Here is a 27,935-nt window from a genome sequence, read left to right on the forward strand (position 1 = left end):
ATTATTTCTTTTCTTCTGCTGGGTTTGGGGTGCTCTTGCTGCTTCCTTTCTAGTTCCAGTAGATTCTCTGTTAGTTTTTGAATTTGCGCTCTTTCTAGTTTGTTGAGATTGGCCTGGGTTGCAATATACTTCCCTCTTAGGACTGCCTTGGCTGCATCCCAGAGATTTTGGATTGTTGTATTTTCGTTTTTGTTGGTTTCCATATATTTTTTAATTTCTTCTCTAATTGCCTGATTAACGCAATCATTCTTTAATAGGGTGGTTTTTAACCTCCATATTTTTGGAAGTTTCCAGACTTTTTCCTTTGGTTAATTTCAAGTTTCATAGCATTGTGATCTGAAAGTGTGCATGGTATGATCTCTATTTGTTTATACTTATGGAGGGCTGCTTTATGTCCCAGTTCAAATCTCTCTTTAAATACTTTCACTTTCTCAACTAGCACAGTGAAGTATCATAGATTTATACATAATGTAAATAAAAGAAGTTGTATGCAGTATTCATGTACATAAGAATATTGCCAGTGATCGAACTTATCATTGCAAATGCCTTCAGCTGTATCTTTTGGTTTTGTCATGCTAGAACCCTACTGTATCTTTTGATGGGCTGTAATTTGCAGCTGATAGGAAGCTTTTAACTAAAGGATGAAAGTCGGTCATATTAAAGGAGGCTACATCTCTTACCCAGGCTTGTTCTTGGCTGGACCAGCAAACTTGGCCAACTGTCATGATGAAATCAGCACTGAATGGTCAGCCACACTTTTTGTGAGGCACAAATTTGTACTAGTTTAAAACAAGTTCAAAGCCCTGAGTTGTTAAGGCATTTCATTTTTTTTCCCCCTGAGACTATGACCTTTTTCTCTTTTCAGTTCTATCTCTTAGCAAAAACACTGGCACAAGTTAGACACTCAGCAAGTACTATTGGAATTAAAATGGAATGACAACTGAAAATTATGCAGATTTTTAACATTAGCTTTACTGAAAAGTCGTATCAATTTTAAGTGAAGCAAATTACACACAGTCACAGACAGCCTCCAGATGTAAGGGAGGTTTATAGGAGCAATAAAGAGCCCATGTTTAGCCATCATAGGGTCTTTTGTATGCCACTTGTATTTTGGCTGTTAGGAGTACATTGGAAGGTCCTTGGCACTTTCAGCATTTAGCACTGTCAGCTAAAAGTGAAGTATGTCCATTGAAAACTGATGAAGAACCAGAACATTTAAGAGGAGGCTAATACAAATTTTCATAGGTGCATTTTAAGTAAAATATATTGTGATTATCTTAGTTAAGCTTCTGCCTCAGCTAGGCAGGAGAATCAGGTTTGTCCTTTTGCCCTCTGTGCTTTTCAACAACACATGCTGTTTCTCATGTTAAGACCTTAGCAGCTGTGCCAACAAGTCTGGTTTGAAAAAAATGTAAGGGCTTAGTGGTGTCTCTTTACAAATCAGCCTGTCAACAACTCTGTCCATCAGTAGATTACTTCAGCCCTTTAGAACAGTTGTTTACTTCAAATATATGGATCAGAAGTTGGCGTAGTTAAAATACTGCAGCTTGCTCATAGGAATAAGAATTGGAATTTTGGAGCCATTTGGGTGGCTCAATTGGTTAAGCATCTTGGTTTCAGCTCAGGTCATGATCTGTGATTCATGAGATCGAGCCTCAATGTTGGGTTCTGTGCTGACAGTGTGGAGCCTTCTTGGGATTCTCTCTCCCTCGAACTCTCTCTCAAAATAAATAAATACTTAAAAAAAAAGAATTGGAATTATGAATATGGATTTCTGAATGCCAAGCAGAGCAATGTTATGACAAACCCAGGTGTTTGTGTTGTTTTTTGCAGGAATAACTCAGACACTAATATTAGTGACTAGAACCCACTTTTGTCTGAATGGCATGAAGAGCTTCCTTTTGCTTTATATTGAGATGACTTATCAGTAGGATTTATCTTGGAGCTCTACATGGCTTTTAATTCATTTTAGTGTAGCAAGCACTTACTAAGTTTTGAATTAAGTACTAAGATTACAAAGATGAATGAAACTTGATTCCTGTCCTTAGGGCTTGCTGTTTAGATGAAAAACATGAACAGATTATTTCAATATAATAAGCATATAGATATGCAAGAGGAGTCTGGGGCACCTAGTCGGTGGTGGTAAAGATGGGATAGTATAGTTAATTAAAGAAGTGTTTCAGGTGTTGAATCCTTCGAGAGGAGGGGGATGATACTATTAACCATGATTAAAAATGCAGGAAGAAAAATAGTTTTTAGGGGGAAGATGATATATCAAATTTTGGATATGAGTTTGAGGGACTTCTAGGACATTCAAATGGATATGAACTTTTAAAATTCAGAGAAATGATAGCCAGTACTTGATTAAAAAATAATCATCGTGGGCAGAAATAAAGAACAAATAAATCAGAACAGCCCCCAGAGTAGTATCGTCTCTTGGGAAGGGCTGGGCATAGAGAACATAATAGTTTTACAAATTGGGTTTGTACTGTAGCAACATAAAGTTACTGTGTAAGTAGGCTAAATATTGTGGGGAATGGAGTATTCTACTTTATGAAAAGTCATCTTGTAGGCTATTTATGGATTACCTATTTGGAGACTTTGGTATATAATATGGCATAATATTAAGACAATATTGGACATAATTTAAATTTTGATAGTTCAAAAGGATTTTAGGATTTTGTGATTTTGTGGTGTCTCAGTATTATGCACATCAGTGATTATACTGGCAACATTTTGGATGTGATATCCAAAATATAAAGATTTTTAGATATCAGAAATAACTAAGATTTGGCAGGTGGTAGTTACAGTTGTGGTGAACATAACATAATGTATAAACTTGATGAATCACTATTTGTACACCAGAAACTTATGTAATATTGTGTGTTAACTATACTAAAAAAAAAATCAAACCAGGAAGAAAAAAAAGCTTGTTTGCTGTGAGCCAAGCTGTATTCTGAGAAGTTTATACTGATTATATTATATGTAAGTCTCTGAAATAGATAATCTTAATATTCCCATTTTGTAGATGGGGGAAAACACAAAAATTTTTAAGAAACTTGCCTCAGATTACATAGGATTTATCCCCAGGGAGTCTTGCTGCAGAGCCCACCTTTTAATCACTATGCATACTACTTTATCAAATAATATAGATTATAGGTACATTTGCTTATAAGAGAGAATGGAAACATAAATGTATTATATGAACAAAAGTCCCTATAATGGTAACGTTACTAGAAATATAAAGTTGTAAGAACTTAAGGAATAGTTCATTGTCAAGAATATATATTTTTTGTAAAGAGGAATTTTATTGCAACTTAACAAGTCAGAAGAATTAAGGAAATATAAATATAGAATGTTGAATTATTACAGTAATGAAGGGAAGAATTTATGTGAGAGATTAATATTTGTAAGAGCTAATTTGTAAGGAAACTGGAACTCCGAGAAAAGAATGATATTTTTTTTATTATCACTGCTACTTTCCACTACTGTGTTTCTACATACTATATATTTTTCAAAACTAAGAGAAAAGAAATGATATAACTAAGATTATCTGCTATATAAGTGTCAGAAACGGGAAAAAATCTTGGTCTTCTGATAAAATCCAGACCTCTTTCCATTATGTCATATTCCTTCGTGAAACCTTGCAGATTCAGTCTAGTCCTCACATCTATAGAAATGGAGGGGAAATGGCTAAGAAAAGAGTTTACTCTCATCACAAAATCCAAGAGAATAGCAACAGGTATTTATTTATTTATTTATTTATTTATTTATTTATTTTTTGAGAATAGCAACAGTTTAAAGGGAAGCAATGGTAGGGAATGAACCAGTGGCATTATAATCAGAAAGATTACCATGCATCCAGAATCTGATGAATCTTTTCCTCTGTTGCCTGCTGATTGATGTATAGGACAGGAGAGTTGCTAAAGAAAAGTATGTAAGCATATAAATAATTTTCTTTCTGATCTCAAGACACTGTTGATATTTGTTATCTTCAGAGAGGGGAAAGCAGTAGACATGGTTGGGAATCAAGAGTCTAAGAGTAGATAGAAAATATTTTACTTTTTATTTTGTGCTTTTCTGTGCTGTTTAAGTGTTATTACCTATGGATATATTACCATTTAGAAAAAAAGACATATTAATAGCAGCTTCTGTATAGTGGGCTTATAGTCCACTAAAATTTTTTGAATTAAACATTATATAGTATACAAACTATATTAACAGGTTTCATCTGAGAAGTTACTCCTAAGTAGGCTGATAGTGAGAGAGTGGATTTTCCATAAGATCCACCTAGAAACTATTTTTATAACATGGTTAGAACAGCACTGGCACTATAAAACCACTATTCCCTTGTTTCAACGGAAAGGTGAATATTAAATCATAGATAAGGATGTGTGAGACTTCATTTTCCACAGTCTTAGAAAATCCCTATACTCACATTCATACATACAAGTCCACATTTTTCCTGGGGTAGGAAACAGTTTTCCTCAATGAAAGAGATGCTCTGGCAAAGTGTGGCAAGAGTGGGAATCACATTTGAATTCTTATATCAGTTGCTCTAGATAGGACTGTGCCACGAGAGGGACTTTGAGGACCTTTACCCACTAAAAGTAGGGAGACGCTAGTAGTGGTTGGTTGAATGACTGGTTTCTTTGTAAAAAAAAAAAAAATTGGGGGGGACACCTAGGTGGTTCAGTCAGTTAAGTTCCTGACTCTTAATTTCAGCTCACGTCATAATCTTGTGGTTCATGAGTTCAAGCCCCACCTCGAGCTCTGTGCACTGCACAGAGCCTGCTTGAGATTCTCTCTTGCTCCCTTTCCCTCAGCCACTCCCCTCTCTTCTCTCAAAATGAATAAATAAGCATTCAAAAAAATTTTAATTAGGAACTCCTCACAGTGATCAGTTGGTGCTTATTGTATAATGCCATTTTAGTCTTCTAATGATGTTTAGATAATATGCTTGCTATGTAGTGAAGTTGCAGTTTTGTAAGATCCCAGAACAGATATGGTGTGTGATTTGTGCAGTGTTTATTTCATCCTTGGAAAAGACAGAAAATGCTCTTCTGAGTAAGGAGTACACGGCTTTGCAGGAAAATTATAAAAGTGCTAAATGAATATTTTTCCTGGTGGCATTGTTGAAAAGGGATTAACTTTTCTTAAAAATGGCCAGAGTACCCTGCATGTAATGAAAATATTTTGTGCCTTTGTGGCCTATGAGTAGAAGAAGGAATACCAAGTGTTGGACTGGGCCTGTACATCATCGCCCTTGGCGGGAGGAAAGTTTGCTCTTCCTCCCATTGTGTCTGGACAGTTCCCAGGGCCTGTGGTGAACTTTGCAATCTAGTTCTCAAAGTCCCAGAGAATGTTAAAGCATTTACATGGACTCTGGGGTACTTGTGGTCTGATCTCACTTGTTGTTTTGTTTTCTAGGTTTTTATGCGTAAGACTTTTTATATTTGGGGAAATTGTAAAAAAATGGTTAAATATGGGAAGGAAAAGGATTTTTATAATTTTTAACAACTTGTCTTACATAATTCTTATTCTTACTGTAGAATTCTTACTACTAAAAAAATTCCTACTACTACTAGTCAATACCTATATGAAATTATGCATGGAGTACATTTGAGAACCAGAAAATAGTTCTTCATCCCCATTTCTGGGTATTCAGAATGGCTTGGTATATATTCCATTTACTGTGGTTCCGTGATTGTAAGACATTGTTTTTCACATTTAAAAGAAGTTCTAGGGGTACCTGCATGGTTCAGTGGGTTGAGCGCTTGACTTTTGATTTTGGCTCAGGTCACGGGATCGAGCCCTGTATCGGGCTCTGTGCTGAGCATGGAGGCTGCTTAAGCTTCTCTCTCTCTCTTTCTCCCTCTTACCCTCTCTTCTGCTCATGCATGTGCTCCCTCTCTCTTTCTCTCCCTTAAAAAAATTGTAAAATAGTGATACATCTTATAATTGTTATTGGCCTGGAATAAAGTCAGAGAGGATTTGCATTTGTCTCTACCAGTCATTTTCACTCCTACCAACCTGAGACCATTAAATTCTCTGTTTGAGAGTTTGTTTTTAATCTCACTGGTAGTGTGAATTCAGAGTACAAAGTTGTGTAAGAACTGTCTTTGGGATTAAATTCCCCCTACTTGGTGCCTGGCACTTGAAAGATAGAAACTTTCATGTTTCTTTGCTGTCTCTTTCTGCATAGTGGGTTTATTTCCCATTTATCCTTCTCTTCATTTGTAGCCTTTCTTTTGTTATAGCTTTATTTAAAAAATTTTTTTAAGTGTTTATTTATTTTTGAGAGAGAGAGAATGCATAAACAGGGGAGGGGCAGAGAGAGAGAGACACAGAATCTGAAGTAGGCTCCAGGCTTTGAGCTGTCAGCACAGAGCCTGACGTGGGGCTCGAACCTATGAACTGCAAGATCAGGACCTGGGCTGAAGTTGGACGCTTAATCAACTAAGCCACCCAGGCACTGCTGTTTCAGCTTTATATGATGAATCTCCTATTTTTTTTTTTCTCGTGGTACACAAAAGAACAATGCATCTTATAATACGCGGTGGCTTCGATTTGAGGAAAGACTCCCTCAGACACTTGTTTAGGCCTTTACTTACCATCCTTCTTCAGAACTTGTTTATTCTTATGGTAGACACATTTCTAATAAACTCAATGTCATTGTCACACATTTCTTTGTTCATTTCTCATCCGTGATCTTCAAACTTTAGTTTGCATAAGAATCGGTTGATGAGTGAAAACTATGTATTTCTGGGCCCAGAGATTGTGTTTCTGTGGAACTGAGTGATGCTCTCTAATCTCCACTTTTAATAAAAACCCTCATGAGGGGCGCCTGGGTGGCTCAGTCGGTTGAGCATCTGACTTCAGCTCAGGTAATGATCTCACAGTTCGTGGGTTCGAGCCCCGCTTTGGGCTCTGTGCTGGCAGCTCAGAGCCTGGAGCCTGTTTCCGATTCTGTGTGTTCCTCTCTCTCTGCCTCTTCCCTGCTCATGATCTGTCTCTGTCTCTCAAAAATAAATAAATGCTAAAAAAAAAAAAAAAATGAAAAAAAGAAACCAACCCTCATGGTATTATACCTAAGTGACTGAAGGACTATACTTAGAGAAAAACTACCTGGATACTCTCTAAGTGAATACTCATAGTTTCAGCTTTCATATATATTTATTGATGACTTCCGCATTTTTATATTTAGTCTAAACCATTTTTCTTGATGCCAAATTCATTTATACAGCTGACATGTCTCTATTAAAGGCAGAATTCACTCTGACCCAGGCTACCTGGATTCAAGTCCCAACTCAACCACTTAATAGTTGTGTGACCTTGGGCAGTTACTTAGTTTCTCAGGTATCTCAGAGGGTTGCCTTAATGATTTTGTAGATCAATACATAGAAAGTTCTTTGACCAAGGTCTGGTACATGATGAGCTGAGTGTAAGTGTTAGCTGTTTTTATGTTGTTTCTATACCACAAGCACCTCAAATGAGTAAAATGCACCTTTTTAAAAATTTTAAATTTTAGTTAATATACAGTGCAATACTGGTTTCAGGAGTAAAATTCTGGTTCATCCCTTAAGTACACCACCTAGTGCTTATTACAACAAAGTGCCCTCCTTTATATCCATCACCCTCTAGCCCATCTCCCACCCGCCTCCCTCCATCAACCCACAGTTTGTTCTCTATCATCGAGTCTCAGGTGGTTTGTTTCCCTCTCTGCCCTTATCTCCCTTCCCATATGGTCATATGTTTCTTAAATTCCACATATGAGTGAAGTCATAATGGTGTTTGTCTTTCTCTGATTTATTTTGTTTAGCATAATACATTTTCATTTCATCCATGTCATTGCAAATGGCAAGACTTCATTCTTTTTGATGGCTGAGTAATATTCCATTTTTCCATTAGTGTGTATGTGTGTGTGCGTATATATATTTACATATATAATTTATATTTATGTACATACATCCACACACACACTATAAACATTGGAGTACCCCTTTGAATCTTTATTTTGTATTCTCTGGTTAAATACCTAGTAGTGCAATTGCTGGATCATAGGGCAGTTCTATGTTTTGTTTTTTTGAGGAACCTCCATACTTTTCTCCAGAGTGGCTGCACCAATGTGCATGCTCACCAACATGGTAAGAGGGTTCCCTTTTCTCCATATCGTAGCCAACCTCTGTTGTTTCCTGTGTTGTTAATGTTAGCCATTCTGACAGGTGTGAGGTGGTATCTCATTGTGGTTTTGATTTGTAGTTCCCTGATGATCAGCGATGTTGAAGATCTTTTCATGTGCCTGTTAGCCTTCTAGATAACTTCTTTGGAAAAGTGTCTGTTCAAGTCTTCTGCCCATTTATTAACTGGGTTATTTGTTTTTTGGGTGTTGAATTTGATAAATTCTTTATAGGTTTTAGATATTAGCCCTTTATCAGATATCTTCTCTTATTCCATAGGTTGCCTTTTAATTTTGTTGATTATTTCCTTCACTGTGCAGAAGATTTTTATCTTGATCAAGTCCCAATAGTTCATGTTTGCTTTTGTTTCCCTTGCCTCTAGAGATGTGTCTAGTAACAAGTCACTACGGCAAGGTCCAGGAGGTTGCTACCTGTGTTCTCTAGGATTTTGATGATTTCCTATGTCCCATTTAGGTCTTTCATCAATTTTGAATTTATTTTTGTGTACGATGTAAGACGGTGGTCCAGGTTCATTCTTCTGCATGTTGCCATCCAGTTTTCCAGCACCATTTGTTGAAGAGACTTTTTCCATTGGATATTCTTTCCTGCTTTGTCAAAGATTAGTTGACCATATAGTTGTGGGTCCATTTCTGGGCTTTTTTTTAAATTAAATTTTTCTTAAAAATATTTTTTACATTTATTTATTTTGAGAGACAGAGTGAGACAGCATGAGCAGAGGAGGATCAGAGAGAGAAGGAGACACAAAATCTGAAGCAGGCTCTAGGCTCTGAGCAAACGTTCAGCACAGAGCCTGATGCAGAGCTCAAACCCATGTATAGTGAGATCATGACCTAAGCCAAAGTCAGACGCTCAACCGACTAAGCCAACTAGCTGCCCCCATTTCTGGGTTTTCTATTCCTAAAATGAATGCCATTTTATACCACCTTCACCACCATCCATCTGTTTTCTGCCTTGACTACAGCTTTGTTTACTTTCTCCCTCTCATTGATTTTCCTCATCTAGGTCATACATTCTATGAGCTCAACATCCTATTTGTCTCTAATTGGTCCTCTCCTTTCTATTCCCATTTCTGTTGCTTTGGTTCAGGTCTTTATCACTTCTCACACAGAGTTTTGGAATAGCCTCCTAAATGGATTTCTAGCCTCTGGTTGCTTTTCTTCATTCAGGTCTTACAGAAATCTTTATTAAAGGGAATCTGATCTTACTATTCCACTGCTGGATTCCTCTTGTGCCTATGGTGTCAAATCCAAACCTATGTGCCTGGCCTACAAACCCCTTCCTAGCTAGTCTTTGCCTTATTGTTCTGCAACACTCAGACACATTTGTAATCTTCTAGCTTTTTATATTACTTGTAGTAGATTTCCCCAAACAGCAGATTCTCTCTTGCTTTCATAACTGCATAATTAAGCAAGAAGCATGGTGGTTAAAAGGGTGAGCTTTAGAGCCAGACTGCCTAAGTCCATATCCTGACTTTGCCACTTAACTAGTTGTGTGAACTTGGCAAAATAGTTTTTCTGTGCCACAGTTTACTAATCTTTAAAATGGGAAAAATTATGTGTGGTAGAGTTATTATGATGATTTCACTAAGTTAATTTATAATAATTTTCAATAAATGTAAGGTATTTTTTATTATTACTCTGTGGTATCTTTTTACTGTACACTTGATCTTCTCTGCTACCCATTCTCTCACTTTTTTTGCCTATCAAATCCTACTCATTCATCTGTCATATCTCCATTTAAAAACTATCTCCTCCAGGAAGCCAACTCTCTTAGATGATGATTCTCTGGGTTCCCATAACACTCTTTGTGGTATAATTAAACTCTGAATTCTTTAAGGACTACCTGGGACTATAATTTTCATCTCTGAATGGCCAATGAATGAAAATTGACTCTCTTATTATTTTGCTATAGATTGGGAAACTCAATTAGAAAGGGGAGGGATATTCTATTAGAGACAGGTAAACAGACAAAAGGAGACTGGAACACAAGAGATAGCAAGAGGTGAGAAGGCAGAAAACAAAATCTGTAAGTCTGGAACTTTCCAGTGAAGGGACATATAGTCCAGTACGTTATCAGTGTGGTTCTCTAGGTATCATAGTATATAATTAAAATGCTATGTGATATACTAAGTCATCCCAAAGGTTAAGTTATGTTGAGTATATTTGGCCTAAAACGAAGGAAAGTATGTTAAACATTTTAGAAATATTTATTTTAAAACTCGTTGACCCTAACAAATAAATGTTGGCAGTTAAATAGGTGAACTTTAGTTATTTATAATTGTCCAACAGTTCATCCCCTCCATGGTCTGCCTGTGTAATCAGTGCCCTCCTATAGTTAATTCTAACTACTGAATGTGCCCAGTCTGTGTTTTTGGATGCTGGTGTGGCTGGTTGCGGGAGGAGGTAATAGGTTGAAGAAGTGAATTTGTAGCAATTAATACGAGTACTACTAACTTTAAAATTCATTATTTGTTGGCTTAATTTAGAAATTCTACATTCAGTAAGTTTGTCATCAACCTTTCTAAAGAGAAATGGTTAGAAGTAGTTATGTTCAACAGATAAGTATAATAAATATTAGAAGAATGTTGAAACTCTTTCAAAATAACTTATTAAAAAGAAAGACCTTTCTGCAGAAATATTACCAGCAATATTTTTAAATCCTGATTTGTCAAATATTTATTATTTATTATTATTTGTTATTTATTATTATTTGTCAAAGATTTACTAAAATAAAATGATATTATAATAAGACATCATATGCAAAAGTATATCCCAAGGTACAATATATGGTTATTTTTAAAACTTAGGATAGTATTTACAGAATTGTTGGGTTTAGCCATAACAAACGTTAGCACAGAGAAGTAGGGAAAATTTGTTGATCTAACAAATTAGTTTCAGGGGATCCACTTTACAAATTTTTGTTGTTGTTAGGCCCTGAGGATACCATGCCTCTTTACAGAACACAGCAGTTTTGACTGCAGGAACTTACAAAAGAAATTAACATAATTGCCCTCCCTGAGTTTATATTGCTATAGAAGGCATAAGATCCTTAAAACTGAGATGTAAGTGTCCCAACAGATACCTATATAAATAATCAATACTGTACATCTTTAGCTATTGTCTACCTCTGCAGAAATCTAGTTAAGAGAAACTATTTTAGTAAAAATATTTGTTGCTTAATAGAAAATTGTTATGTGTTTATTATAAAGAATGTGTCAGAAAGTTGAAATTAGAAAATGAAAATCTCCTGTTTATTAACATTTTAATATATTTACTAGCCTTTTATATATGATTATCTTTATTGCTTTTAAAAACTGGACTATAATTATATAATTTTATATTCTTCTTTATTCACTTTATATTAAATCAGAAGCATTTTCATATCAACTGAATATTCAAAGTAAACTACAGGTAAAGGTGATGGAATCTAATAATTTAAGTAATATCAGACATTGTTAGGTTCTAAACTTATAAGTTCAGTAAGGAAAAAATCTAACTTCCTAATTATTAAATAAAATGTTCATAACTTAGATGTTTTAAATTCGACAATTGATGTTTGCTTGGAAGTCAGTTAGTTCTTATAGCATGGCATTGAGTTGAATTAACTGTGCACATAAATTATATGCTATATTTTAATTTATAAAATATTTGTAAAAGACTGGCATTTAAAAAAACCCAAGTATTGTTTTGTTGCATATTGTACTTGTGTAATCATCTCCTATCCAAACTCATTTAAGAGAACTAGTGTGAGGGGAATGCACAAGAAGAACACCTCCCCAAAGCCATTGGCTGGGAAAATGAGAGGGATTGATTTTAATGAGTCATAACTAGCAGGACTTGAGGATTGGAGTTTTAAAGGTCTGTGTGCTTAGCCTTGAGGGCACTACGCTGCTCCTGGAGAGAAGGCAGGCAAACAACCTAGGGTCAGACAACATGGAAACAGTCATCTGAAAAATGCCTAGGACACATAGAGAGGAGATTATTCACCCTTCTTGTAGTACTTCCCTGAGAACATCAGGCATGAAGACGCCTCTCCAGGGACAAAGGAGCAGATGGGCACCATTTGCCTCCCCAGCCCCTCAGCATAAACACAGAGCCACCTAGGGTAAACAACATAGCAACGACACTAGATGCCTAACCTGCTTATACCAAGTCCCACATTCCTCCATTCTATCAGTACTGCCCTTGTTGCTCAAGTTTGTCTCAGTCCAAGCTTGGTACACCCCTTCCCCAGAAGACCAGCAGAAACCCCTGCCCACATCATGTCTCCCAACCAGAGAGTTATGTAGTGATTCAGTCCTAATGGAAGTGGACTGGTCTCATTTAACAAGCAGACCAGAGCACACCTAGTTAAACACACCACATTCCTTCCAAGGACCAAACACTGCCCACTGTAGACAAGAAGAGTCTGTGCAGACTACTGGCATGAAGGACAGAGCAGCCAAATACAGCAGCAAAGTGCACACAGAATTGTCTTATGAAAGGCCAGGCCCTGGACACTATATGACCTTTTTCCTCATAAAGCCATTACTCTCAGAGCAGGAAATATAACAGTGTTTTTAATACAAGGAAGAAGATGGAGATTTAGACAAAATGCCAAGACAGAGGAATCCATCCCAAATGAAAAAACAAGATAAGGTCATGGCCAGAGATCTAAGCAAAACAGATATAAGTAACATGCCTCATCAAGAATTTAAAGCAGCAATCATAAGGATATTGCTGGGCCTGAGAAAAGAATGGAAGACTTCAGGGAGGTCCTTAACACAGAGTTAAAAAATAGAAATGAAAAAATATAATAACTGAGATTCAAAATAAACTTGCTCAGTGAGCACAAGGATGGAAGAAGCAGAGGAATGAATGAGTGATAGGGAAGATAAAATAGTGGAAAATAATGAAGCTGAACCAAAGAAAAAAACAACTATGGAACATGAGAATAGACTTGGGGAACTCAGTGACTCCATCAAATATAATAACATTTGTAGTACAGGAGTCCCAGGGGGAAGAGAAAAAAAAGGGGGCAGAAAATTTATTTAAAGAAATAATAGCTGAACACTTCCCTAATCCAGGGAAGGAAGCACATCCAGATCCAGGAGATACAAACTTCTATCAAAAATCAATAAAAGGCCAACATCAAGGCATATTGTAATTAAATTTGCAAAATGTAGCAATAAAGAAAAGAAATCCTAGAAGTGGCAAGACAAAAGAAGTCCCTAATTTACAAGGGAAGGCCCGTAAGACTAGCTTCAGATGTCTCAACAGAAACTTGACAAAGCAGAAGGGAGTGGCATAATATACCCAATGTGCTGAATTGGAAAAATCTGCAGCCCAAAATACTCAATCCAGCAAAGCTATCATTCAGAATAGGAAAGTTAAAGGGTTTCCCAGACAAAAACTAATGGAATTTGTAATCACTAAACCAACCCTGAAAGAAATATTAAAGGGGACTCTTTGAAGAAAGGACTCCAATAAATAAAATCACAAATGGAAGAGGAGAGATCACAACCAACACCACAGAAATACAAATAATCATAAGAGAATATTATGAAAAACTATATGCAAATAAATTGGGCAATCTGGAAGAAATGGACAAATTCCTAGAAACAGACAAATTACCAAAACTGAAACAGGAAGAAATACAAAATTTGAACAGACCTATAACTAGTAAGGAAATTGAATCAGTAATCAAAAATCTTCCAACAAACAAGAGTCCAGGACCAGATGACTTCCTGGGGGAGTTCTACCAGACATTTACAGAAGAGTTAATACTGATTCTTCTGAAACTGTTCCCAAAAAATACAAATGGAAGGTAGATTCCAAACTCCCTCTACAAGGCCAGCATTACCTTGATTCTTGATTCCAAAATTAGACAAAGACCCCACTGAAAAAGGAGAATGAGAGGCCAGTATCCTTAATGAACATGGATGCAAAAATTCTAAACAAGTTACTAGTAAATCAAATCCAACAGTACATTAAAAGAATTATTCACTACGATCAAGTAGTATTTATTCCTGCACTTCAGGGGTGGTTCAATATTCACAAATCAATCAACTTGATACACTACATTAATAATTGAAAGGATAAGAACCATATTATCCTCTTAATAGATGTAGAAAAAGTATTTGACAAAATCCAGCATCCTTTCTAATAAAAGTGCTCAAGAAATTAGGGCTGGGGTGCCTGGGTGGCTCAGTTGGTTGAGCGTCTGACTTTGGCTCAGGTCATGATCTCACAGTCTATGGGTTCGAGCCCCACATTGGGCTCTGTGCTGACAGCTCAGAACCTGGAGCCTGCTTTGGATTCTGTCTCTCCCTCTCTGCCTTTTCTGCTTGCTCTCTGTCTATCTCTCAAAAAAAATATTATATATCTATAAGAAATTTAAAAAAAGAAGGTAGGGATAGAAAGAACATACTTCAAGATCATAAAGGCCATATATGAAAGACCTACAGCTAATATCCTCAGTGGGGAAAAACAGAGCTTTTCCTCTATGGTCAGAAACAAGACAGGGAAGTCCACTCTCACCATTACTATTTAACATAGAACTGGAAGTCTTAGTCTCAGCAGTCACTCAACACAAAGAAATGAAAGATCCAAATTGGCAAGGAAGAAGTCAAAATTTCACTCTTTGCAGACTGCGTGAAAGTCTTCCTATGTAGGAAGCCCAAAAGACTCCACCTAAAAATTGCAGCAAAGACACAGGATATAAAATCAATGTACAGGAATGTTGCATTTCTACACACCAACAATAAAGCAGCAGAGACGAATCAAGGAATCAATCCCATTTACAACTGCACCAAAAATCATATGATACCTATGAATAAACCTAACAAAAGAGGTGAAGACCTGTTTTCTGAAAACTATAGGACACTCATTAAATAAATTGAAGAGGACACAAAGAAATGGACAAACATTCCATGCTCATGGATTGGAAAAGCAAACTGTTAAAAAATGTCTGTACTACACAAAGCAATCTACACCCAATGGAATCCCTATTAAAATACCACCAACATTATTCACAGAGCTTAGAACAAACGATTCTAAAATTTGTATGGAACCAGAAAAGACCTTGAAGAGCCAAAATAATGTTGAAAAAGAAAAAGCAAAGAAGGAGGCATCACGATTCCAGACTTCAAGCCTATATTACAAAGCTGTAATCATCAAGACAGTATGGTACTGACATAAAAACAGACACATATATCAACAGAACAGAGGAGAGAGCCCAGAAATGGACCCACAACTATATGGTCAACTAATCTGACAAAGCAGGAAAGAATATCCAATGGAAAAAAGACAGCCTCTTCAACAAGTGATATTGGGAAAATTGGACGGCTACATGCAGAAGAATGAATCTGGACCACTGTCTTACCCCATACACAAAAATAAATTCAAAATGGATGAAAGACCTAAATGGGACACAGGAAATCATCAAAATCCTAGAGAAGAACATAGGTAGCAACCCCTTGGACCTTGCCGTAGCAGCTTCTTACTAGACATGCCTCTAGAGGCAAGGGAAACAAAATCAAACATGAACTATTGGGACTTCATCTAGATGAAAATCCTCTGCACAGTGAAGGAAATAATCAACAGAATTAAAAGGCAACCTACAGAATGAAAGAAGATATTTGCAAGTGGTATGTCAGAGAAAGGGTTACTATCCAGATCTATAAAGGATTTATCAAATTCAACACCCAAAAAATGAACAACCCAGCTAATAAATGGGCAGAAGACCTGAACACTTTTCCAAAGAAGACATATAGAAGGCTAACAAGCACATGAAAAGATGCTCAACTCGCTCATCATCAGGGAAATACAAATCAAAACTACAATGAGATATCACACAGGAAACAACAAATGTTGGCTATAATATGGAGAAAGGGGAACCCTCTTACAGTTGGCGGGAATGCACACTGGTGCAGCCACTCTGGAGAACAGTATGGAGGTTCCTCAAAACACTAAAAATAGATGGGGCACCTGGGTGGCTCAGTTTGCTGAGTGTCTGACTTTGGCTCAGGTCATGATCTCATGGCTTCTTAGTTCTAGCCCTGCGTTGGGCTCTGTGCTGGCACAGAGCCTGGAGCCTGCTTTGGATTCTGTGTCTCTCTCCCTCTCTGACTCTCCCCGCCTTGTTCTCTGTCTCTTTGTCTCTGTCTCTCTCTGTCTCTCTCTCACAAAGGTAAATAAACATTTTTTTAAAAACCTAAGAATAGAACTACCCTACAATTCAGCAATTGCACTACTGGGTATTTACCATAAGAATACAAATATAAAGATTTGAAGGGGCCAGGCACCCCAGTGTTTATAGCAGCATTATCAACAATAGCCAAACTATGGAAAGAGCCCAAATGTCCATCAGCTGATAAATGGATAAAGATGTGGTAATTATATATAATAGAATACTACCAGCTATCAAAAAGAGTAAAATCTTGCCATTTACAATAACATGACTGAAGCCAGAGTATATTATGCAAAGCAAAAGCAAAGCAGACAGTTTTGCATCTCAGTTATAGCAATTTTTATTTTGGCCTGACTAGTTATTAAGTCTTTTATCTCTGCAGCAAGGGTTTCTCTGGCGTCATCTATGGTTTTGTCAATCCTAAGTAGTATTTTTATGACTGTTGTCTAAATTGTGTTCAGATATATTGCTTATATCTGTTTTGAGCAAATTTCTGGCTATGATTTCTTCTTGATCTTTGTTTTGTGGAGAATTCCTTCATCTTGTCATTTTGTCTAGGTTTCTGTCTTCTGAATGGTATGAAAGCTTGTTGTGTTTCCTGCTCTGAGTGTAATGCTATATAAAGAAGGGGTCATACACTCTTCAGGGTCTGGTGTTTCAGGAGGTGTTTCTGGTGTATGCTGTATGTACTCTGCTGTTGTGTTGTGGTGCTCTTTTTCACAGGTTAGTCCCCTGCAGAGTTCCTCCTTGCAGTGAGGAGTGTTTGTACATTTAACTAGTTGTGCTTTGATTTGTTTTTTAAAAGTCAACCTGATTAAAAAAAAAAAATCCTGATCTAAAAGAGAAAGGAACAAAAACAAACAGAAACAAAAAACTATAAGCCCGAATATGGGCGATGGTTGTTAAAGAGGGCACTTGTTGTGATGAGCACTGGGTGTTGTATTTAAAGGGTGAATTACTGAATTCTACTCTTGAAACCAATATCTCACTGTCTATTAACTAACTGAAATTTAAATAAATTAAAAAAAAAACTATAAGCCTGATTCCAAAGAAAAAGAAAGGAAAGAAGCCTTATCCAATAAACAGGAAAGGAAATAAAAAAATACCCAAACCAAGAAAAAACTATAAGCTTGATTCCAAAAGAAAAAGAAAAAGAAAGCCTGGTCCACCAGAACTAAAACTGATATACTGGAGCATTGTATGATCAATAGACTTGGTTCATGGTCCTCTGCACTGGCTCACAATCAGACCTACCCTAGTAAAGATACTCCTGCAGGGCACAGCAGGGTAGGTGTTGGTGTAAGTGGCTGTATCCTACACAAGGGGCATGTGTTGCTCACTGATGTTCAGCTGTGCTGGTGGGAGGGAATGGATGGCATCACCCCACTCTCTTGTCCCTGAGGAGGGGAGCTTTCACTCACTACTGTTCAGGAAATCCTCACAGAAAAGCAGTCTCCCCTCCTGTGTCCCAGGCTTCTGTCATATCCCTACCCTCAACCTGTCTGTGGCTGGGTCGTCAGCTTGCCCAGTACCACAGTTCTCCTGTGTTTTATCTCTGCTGTGCATCTGGGATTCAAAACTCCAAATCTTAAAGGATCCAGCAAGTCACAATGTGCTCCCCTCCTCCAGAGGAAAGCCTTGTAGTGCTGTACCTGGCAGTTTTCTGTCCCAAAAAAGCAGTCCCATGGCTGCACACATTCCTGGAGTTTATGGTGAAGCAAAGCAAAAAGCTATGACCAGGTTATCTGCTCTCTGCACACACTTTGTCCCGTTGTTGAACAGCTGCTCATTGGCACCTGACAGTTGCTTCGTCCTTGGAGAGGGCAGGTCCCTCTTGATATGTACTACAGGAAGGGGAATATTTCTTCCCAGTGTGACCCAAGGGATCTCCATTCTATACTGTCTTCTGTCCACTCCCAGGTCTCTGCTCTCCTTCTCACCATGAGTACCAGTTCCTACCCAGGCTCAACTTCAGCAAATGGCATGGACTTATAAAATCTCAGAATTTGAGCTCTACTGTTTGTAAAAATTTGCCATAGTCAGTACCTCTCAATTCCCCAGTCACTGGTTTTAGGAATGTGTTTTTCTTTTTCTTTCTTTTTTTTTTAAATTTTAAACCAAGAATTTTTATTAGTCATATGCTGTAACTAATAGTGAAAATAATCAAATGGTAACATAAATAGCAATACCCTTGCTATTTTTTATTACATATTGTGACACTGGACAAATTACCTTTAGGTTTTAGTTTTTTTTATGATACTGACCATGAAAAACATTTTAAGACTATCTCCATAGCTACCTATCTGCTGTTTAGACAGAGTATTCCAAAAGAAAAAGTGCAATATTGTTACACATTATCAAATTAACTCATTGAGTCCTCTTTTAGAAATTTAAGAAAGGCTAGGAAGTTTAAGGAAAAAAAAAACCCTACATATAATTTAAATAATTTACACTTTTATGAAATATGCCAAATATTTAACACTCAAAAAAAAGCTATGTACTTCATTTTATTGTCCAACATAAACCCCCTTTTAAATCTAGAAAAGAAATTCAAGGAGTTTCCCTTTCTATGTTTAAGGTACACATTTTCCTTAATAACTAGAGAACTTTCAAAGCATAAATGTCATTCTTTTAACACAACAATAATGGGCTTAAATTCTCATCTTATTTTAAATACACAGTCTTATCTGTGCAGTGTGTTTGCAATCACTGTAAATCTCTGTCTCAGGAGCTCTCTTTTTTGTATTAAAAAGTTTTCAATAGTATTGGCTTCTTTGAAGAGTCCATCTATCTCATCAATATAAGATGCATCTACTGCTGCTTTCTCACTTAAGATCTTTGCATATGTAGACAACATTAGATTAATTCCCTTGCTCATATCATTCAAATATTTCTCCAGGGATTCATCTTCATAAAATAGTCCAGAGTTTTCAGAGAAAGAGGAATCTGATTTTCCAAGAGATGACAGATGTGGACTATCTGGCATTTGAGGCTCCAGCTCTCTTGGTCTCTTGCAATTTCTAGTGTCTGGTTTTTTCTTATGCAAACCTGATATGCTGCTCTCTCTCCCCGCCTCTCCATGGAAAGGGCAGCTCCCTTCCCTCTGTAGTAGTTTGACTTTTCTCTCCCCCATTTCACATCTCTGCACTTCGTACCTACCACATTCTCTCCTTCTAATTGTGCAGATAGTTCTCTTGATCCTCAGATCAATTTTGTAGAAATTCGAAATGATTTGATGTTGATCTGTGTTGACGGGATGAAGCAAGTCCAGGGTTCCCTTACTACTCCACCATTATAACTCCTCCCAGCAGTGGTCTTCAGTGTTCTGAGCTCCACCTTTTTCTCTCCTAAGTCTGTAATTCTTAACCTCTTAAAATTTTGCCTCCACATGTCTGAGGGGCCCCACAATGGATAGATAACAGCTCTTTCATGGACAAAGACATTGAATCTCAGTTGCCCCTTTCCAGGCACACACACTAAAAATTGCTAATCTTTACACTCTACTTGGGTGACCTAATTGATAACCAAATCTGTATCTCTAGATCTAGCCTAGCTTGCTTACCTACACACTAGACCCATGTTTCAGTCTGATTGCTGAATAGCTGCTTCTGTAAGCATCTCAAACTTGACATACCTAAAACAGAATTCATTGTTTTCCATCACACTTATACCACCTTTTATATTATTTCTGATTTCCATGAATGCCACCACCATCTCTTCACTTGCCCAAGTGAAAATTTGGGGAGTATTTTTTATTCTTTTCCCTATTTCCCCATTTCACATATCTAGTTGGTTCCTAGGTCCTTTAGATTGAATCTTCTTTTCATTTTCATTTTTATTTTAAAAGTTTATTCATTTTTGAGAGGGGGGCTGGGGAGGAGGGGCAGAGAGAGAGGGGGACAGAGGATCCAAACCAGGCTCTGCACTGACAGCAACAAACCTGATGTGGGGCTCAAACTCACAAACTGTGAGATCATGACCTGAGCTGGAACATGAGGAGTCAGACACTTAGCAGACTGAGCCACCTAGGTGCTCCTCTTCTTCTTCTTCCTTTTCCTCTTCTTCTCCCTCCTCCCCCTCCTCCTCCCCCTCCTCCTCCTCCAAGGTTATTTGTTTATTCGGAAAGGAGAGCACTAGTGGGGTAGGGGCACAGAGAAAAGGCAAAAGAGAATCCCAAGGAGGTTCCATGCTGTCAGTGCAGAGCCTGATGCAGGGCTCAATCTCATGGACCATGAAATCTTGAACCAGAAATAAGAGTTGGACACTTAACTTACTGAACCAGCCAGGTGCCCCTCGATTATATCTCCTAAGTGTCTTTTTTTTAATGTTTATCGTATCTACATCAGTCTTAATTCAGGCCTATATTTTTCCTTGTCTTGATTACTTCAGCAACCTCTTAATTTGTCCACCTGCCAATAATTCTTTCCTCTCCAGTCTGTCTGTCTCACACCCATCTGAATAACCTTGTGAGAATGCAAATATAATCATGTTACTTTCCTTCATATCTTTCATTAGCTCCACATTGCCCAATCCTATAGAAAACAAACTCTTTAGCGTGATGTACAAAATCTTTTGTGGTTTGGCCTTTGCATGCCTTTTTAGCCATCTCTTACTGCCAGCATTTACTCACTTGCTCCAGCCAAATTCACTAGGGTCTATCACGTCCCTCAATTATTTTACATTCTATCTCTACTAAATAAGTATTTCTAAATTTTGTGTTTTTGTTAACCCACTGTTTGCTTGTTTTGGTCTCTGCCTTTCACATCCTTCCTCAATGTCTTGATTTTGATTAGCTAAGCCTTGATTTAAACAAACAACTTCTGTCTCAGAGTCAGGCACTAAAAAACAGATTGGAAACTCCAAATCCATCCAATCCATTTATCTTATCATCTTTAGTATCTTTGTTCACTTGAACTAGTCATATTCCCTCCCTAAGGACCTTCCTGTCTCCACTTAGATATACAGACTACCAGTATTCTCAGAGCTAAATGTTCCTGCTTTGAGTCTATCCTGCTGTCACCTGTGCTGAGTGTCCCTCAATCCAGAGATATTCTGTAATTCCCTCTTCATAGAAAACAAACAAACTTCCAGTCTCCTAAATGGGGGTAAAGCAGTCTTCTGGCTCCATAAAGAGGTGAAGGGAGTTTGGGCATGTGATTTACTTCTAAACTAAACTTTTATCCTGTTTCCTAGTGTTTGGCTGTATCTTAACTCTTAGCAGAAGTACAGCTGATTCCTGAGCCATTTGGAGGTTCTGCAGGGTAAACTTAAAACGTCACTTTTCTTACTTGGGTTTGGAGATTGCCTTTTTTGCATTAGCTAAATCTGTTACTATTTGTACATCTGTTTTCTATTTTTCCAAAGTTTTTTTAATGTCCTTGCAGGTTTATATCTTTTTTAAAAAAGTGTTTTAATATTATTTTAGTGTGTTTCCAAGAGGGAGCAAAAGCCAGTGTGTATGTCCACTCTGGCATATTTATTTAAACTCCTCTTTCAAAACTGTTTGTAGTTTTAAATTACTTCTGGCTTTACTTATTTCACCAATCAGGAAAAGTTAGATGATCTCTTTTGTATTCCCATGACACTCTGTGTATGCTTTTGTTACAGAACTGATCCTATTGAGTCATATCTTGTTTTTAACTTGTCTCCCCTACTACACATTGTTATGTAACCAATCTACAGAACTTTTTCATCTGGGAAAACTGAAACTCTGTTGCTCCCCACATACTCCTCTCCTCAGCTACCATTCTACTTTCTGATTCTGTGAGTTTGACTACTCTAGACACTTTTTATAAGGGAATCATATATTATTTGTCTTTTTGTGGCATGCGAATTTCATTTAGCATAATGTCCTCAGTGTTTATCCATGTTTTCGTATGTGTCAAAATCTCTTCTTTTTTAAGGCCAAATTCTACTGTATGTATATATATTGTGTTTAGCTGTTGATGGATATTTGGGTGGCTTCTACCTTTTGGCTATTGTGAATGATGCCAGTATAAGCATAGTTGTATAGATTCTTTTTCAAGAGACCCTGCTTTCAGTTCTTTTGGATATACCCAGAAGTGTGATTCTTTTCAAGATATTAACATTTTTTAAAGAAAACAGTTTCCCCCTTTATAAAAAATAAAATATTTTTCATTTGGGGCTTTAATGATGTTTTGTTATGTTGAGATTCAGGTTATGCATCCTGGCCAGAATACTGTTTAAGTGACATGTCTTTTTTAGAGTTTCACATACACAGGCACATGATGTCCCTCTTAATCTCTTAGGGGTTATGTTAATTTTAATCACCCAATTAAAGTGTCATTCTATTTCTTTATTATATAGTTATTACTTTTTTTCTTGCCTCTTATAAGCAATCTGTGGAAGAGACACTTAAGAGCATGCAGACATTTTAGTTCTCATCAAAATTTCACCTTTGAATAATTTAGCACTAATGTTTCTTGCCTAAATCAGTCTTTACTATTATGGCTGCAAAATGATGGGGTTTTTTTTCAAATTTTTATTTAAATTCTAGTTAGTTAACATATAGTGTAATATTGTTTTCAGCAGTAGAATTTAGTGATTCATTACATATAATACCCAGTATTCAACACAAGTTCCCTCCTTAATACATCATCCATTTAGCCCAGCTCCCATCCACCTCTCTCCATCAATTCTCAGTTTCTTCTCTATGGTAAAGAATTTCTGTGGTTAATTTCCCTCACTTTCTCTCTTTTTCTCCCTGCCCCATATATTCCGTCTGTTTTGCTTCTTAAATTCCACATATGACTGAAATCATATGGTATTTGTTTTTTTCTGACTGACTGACTTTGCTTAGCCTGCTACACTCTAGCTCTATCCGTGTTGTTGCAAATGGCAAGATTTCATTCCTTTTGATGATTGAGTAATTTTCCATTGTATGTATATACCACATCTTCATCCATTCCACAACTTTATCCATTCAAAAATTATTTTTCAAATCCAATAAGGACTATTTAATTAAAAGTTAATTATGAATTGTTACATAGATCAATTGGAATGTCAAGTGGTCAATATATTAAATGTAAGATTTGCTGCTACTGTTAAATATACATGATAATCATTGAAGTATAATGATTAAACTGCTTCTGAAGTTTTAGAGAATAATAATTATAGTATCTCTATAGTCATTGCATATTTTTAAAAATTTGGATATATAGTATACTTTTTTTTTAAATTTCACTTTAAGGAATCTCTACACCCAACCCTAAGATCCAGAATCGCATACGCTACTGATTATGCCAGTCAGATGCCCTCTGGGGTGTTTTTCTTATTCTCAGTTTATGGATTGTTTACCAGGAACTCTATTTTCTGAATCCTCCAAGTGAATTCTATTTAATTAATGAGTAGCCAAATAATATTCGCTTTCTGCTATTGAAGAAAAACTTTACAGTATGGAGTAGCTTTGAGAACTTTAGCTGAATGGAGAGGTATAAACTCTTTTTCCTTTTAAAAGCATAAATCTTATTCTGTATGTTGGTCTAAAGCAATTAAAATCTCTTAAGTAGGTCTAAAGCTGTTACAGTTTCAAACAATATGGCAGATTCAATGTTCAGAGGAACCTCTGATAAAGAACACAGAAATGCTGTGTACAATGTTAAAACAACTTTTGAAAGACATGGGTGAGTTAGAAGCAAAGTAAGGGGAAAATATGAGACTGTATGCAATGAAAAAGCCCAGTTCCATGGGGATAAAGGAGCTCTAGAACTCATTTTTCCCCTGAGGTCACCTTCTGATCCCTCACGGCCCAACACCTGGGCATTAAGGAGGTGTTTCCGCTTGCATGGAGCAGGAGACCAATTCTGATGGGCATGCTCAGCTTGGATGTTGTTTGGACACTGCAGTGTAAGGCTGGGATCCCCAAAGGACATGACTTTCTGTTAATGACAGGAAAATAACCTGCTTTTCAGAATGACACCATTAAGAGACTTGGGTAGCTACAGTCGATTAAGACCCTTGATCTCAGCTCAGGTCTTGATCTCAGGGTTGTAAATTCAAGCTCTGCATTGGTCTTCATGCTGGGCATGACGCCTACTTAAAACAAAAACAAAAACAGAATGTCACTGTTTGTTTCATCCTTAGCTTTGAATGGAGTGGACAAAAAGAATCTCTCTTCATCACAGTTCTACTCTGATGTGGGTTTGGAGTTGGAATTCACACCAGCAAAAAGAAAATCTCAATATAAAAGTTCAGTTTAATGGTTCCTTGGGTTTGGGGTGCCCTAAGGACCTAGCAGAAACAAATAGAAATCTTTAAAGAAGAATGCTTTGAGGTATTCCATAGTTAAAGTTCCAAGCATACACGTTTATAGAGCGTATTCTTGGGATCAACAAGGGAGAGGAAGGAAGCAGTATTAGGCAGAGAAGTCAAGCTTCAGTGAAGACCCAACAAAGGTTTCACTGATACTACAGGAAGCTCTGGAGATGGGGTAATCCTTCAGAGTTCACTTGAGTTGAGGCAAGAGGGTCAGGCCTTTTAACCCTCACTAGATTCGGGCTGCTCCTAGAAGGAGACTTGACCTTAGCTGAGACAGTATTCTTTAGACAAAACAACCCCAAAGAGGGCCAACAGCCAACAACAGCCAAGAGCCACTTTCTGGCAGCATTCCCAGCACCTGTGGGAAAAGTTCACATTCCTGAAAGGGAATCCACATAATGTCCACCACAATGGACAAAGAAAATTTGTAGGTGAACATAGCAAACACTGACTTTATAAATGAAAGCAATATTGTCTAATTTGTGTGACTAAAATCAAAATAGACCTAAAAATTTCAGAATCATAGTATTAGAAGTCTGGAGGGGAGTGATTGGAATTAATGACTTCTAAGATCTGATATATAGTAGAATAGTATACAGCAGGAAGCATGAATACCATACAGCTTTATATTCCAACATGTACTGCAAGATTCTTTGAATGGAACAAGTGTGATTCCATTTATAAAGTTTAAAAACCATCAACACCAAACAATATATTGTTAAGGATACATACAAATATGATAAAACTCAATAGGTATTAGAATGAGTAACATGAAATTCAAAGCAAGAATTGGGGAAGACACACAGAAGACTTCCATAGTACTGTGACACTATTTCTTAATCTTGGTGTGGATACACAGAAATTTGTTTTATTATAATTCCTTTAACTATACATGTATGTATTATGTCTGTGGTAAATTATTTTTTAAAAAAATACTAAGATATTTAGAAGGAAGGAATCTGCTGGTTTTGGTGACCAGAGCATGCTAAAGTTATCTCCTAGATCAGTATTCAGCTGTGGTATTCTGGATCCAGTCAAGTCTACTGAGAATCAGAAATGAATTATCAGTCATATGATTGAGTAATCTCCATTTTATTTATCAATTTTTCCCTCACATGGGATGGATGGGATTACTCTTTTACAGGCATTTCAGATACAGTAAGTGATGAAATTTGAAGTTTGAAAATGATCCCAAATTCTGCAGTAAGATTTTGTTAGATGAATTCAATATGTAATATAATAGTTATCACAGTAAATATTCAATGCAACACCTACATCAACAAATATAGAAGCTCTACTTTTTTCTCCTAAAATCTGTCTCATCCATAAAAATCAGAGAAAGCAGCTTTGAATTCAGCATGAAGATAATGAGCTCTGTCTCTCTGAAGACATATGGTAGAGCCTAAGTGACCTATTAAAGATAGTGTGAGAATAAGTTTGTATTGAAAGAAAGAGTTAGAATAGATGGCCTCTATGATATTTTTAGACTTTACTAAGATTATATAATTTTATTTTTGATTCAGTGTTTCTTATCTCCCATTTCTCTCCAAGAGGCATTTTCCTGATGACTCTCCATAAGGGTAGTCTCTGTTTAGATAAATGTAAATCAACCAGAGTCCTTAAAAGAGAATATTTTTCTCTAGTGTCATGGATTTTAGAGTGCAGGAAACTTGAGCTGTGTGACCTTAAGCAAATTAATTAAGGTCTTTGGGCTTTGGCTCATACATCTATAAACTGAGAAGATTGCAGCTGACATAAGTTTTAAAATATAATATAATATAATATCAATTCTAGAACTCCCAAATATTTATGACTTACACAGGCTTATGGCCATGGACTTCTCCATATATTCTCAAACATTTTGAATATAGTCACTACTGTTTCAGAAAACTATAACTTGAGTTAACCTTTGTTACCTCTTAATACTTTTTGGAGGAAAATACAAGGTAATGTTTAAAAAAAAAAAAAAAGACTCTATTTCACTGTTCTAAAGTTACCTGAATTTGATTGTACCTTAACCTTCAGATTAGTTATTTTGAATATCTCTGCAATTCAAATGTCTCATATTTTTATAATTTTACAATGCTATAATTTTTAAATGATACTTCTTAAGTCTATAGCAGTATTCTTGCACTTTAAATATAAACTATTAAGGGGATATTTTATAGTATTTTAGGTAAAATACTGATATTTGGATCAAAAACTAACAAAATTACATATAAATTAAATATGGGTCAAAAGTGTAATTTTAGTTTTAGTCTCCCATTTGAGTATGCTGGGGAAATTTTAATTATTTTAAATTATTTCATGTATTAATAATGTCCCATTCAATTTATTAAGCTTAAGTTACTTAAGGTCAATTATAGGGAAAATAAATCAAGGCAGAGTTAAATAACTGTTTTACATCTTATCAAGTAGAAAACTCTCTAAATTGCAAATAGCTTTAGTACATCCTCTACTATTCTTATGTTTCACTGTGAAACAAAATTATAAGTTGCAGTCAGTCCATTAGTTTTAATAGGACTTCCGACACAAATACCACAGACTGAGTGGCTTAAATACAGAAATTTATCTCTCACCGTTCTGGATGCCACAAATCCAAGATGTCAGCAGATTTGGTTTCTTCTGAGGCCTCTTTCCTTGGCTTGCAGGTGACTGTCTTCCCACTATGTCTTGACTTGGTCTTTCCTCTGTGTGCACACATCGCTGGTGTGTCTATTTGTGTGTCTAAATTTCCTTTTTTTTTTTTTTATAAACACACCAGTTAGATTGGATTAGAACCCATCCTAAAGGTTTCATTTTAGCCGAATCACCTTTTTTAAATGCCATCTCTCCAAATACAGTCACATTCTAAAACACCAAAAGAGATTTAACATATGCATTTTGGGGGTATATAGTTTAGTGAATGAAATTGCATATAGTTTTCTTACCTGTCATAGAAGTTTTCAAGAATGAAAATTATTGATTCTGTGCCAGTGATATGCATGATGGGTACAGTTGTTTGCACTGTGACTTATGGCAGGTTAACTCAGGATGAATGATATGACACAATTTATGAGTGCTGTGTGGTTTTAAGCCAGGTAATTGAAGTTCTCTTCAAAAGGACATCATAATTTGAATAAAATTTCCATGTCTTTTGCTAATTTATCTTCCTCTAGTTGCCCTTTTAGTATGGGACCCTTGGAACTGTCTTCAGTTCTTACATTATATCGTCTGTAGTCTCTTCCTCTTCAAAATCAATTGACTTTTTAAAATCTAAACTACTCTCTCCTTCTTAAAACAGTCTTC

General features: G+C 36.5%; 1 protein-coding gene and 1 pseudogene across 2 annotated transcripts in view; one reads left to right on the forward strand and one right to left on the reverse strand.

The window, feature by feature from the left end:
* CEP57L1 (centrosomal protein 57 like 1) overlaps positions 1-27,935 on the forward strand; it is an 80,718-nt gene that overhangs the window by 15,568 nt on the left and 37,215 nt on the right. The gene's annotated exons all lie outside the window — the stretch shown is intronic.
* On the reverse strand, positions 19,054-19,503 carry LOC115296385 (annotated as a pseudogene).

Source organism: Suricata suricatta, chromosome 7, assembly GCF_006229205.1.
Source record: "Suricata suricatta isolate VVHF042 chromosome 7, meerkat_22Aug2017_6uvM2_HiC, whole genome shotgun sequence".
NCBI classification, from domain to species: Eukaryota; Metazoa; Chordata; class Mammalia; order Carnivora; family Herpestidae; genus Suricata; species Suricata suricatta.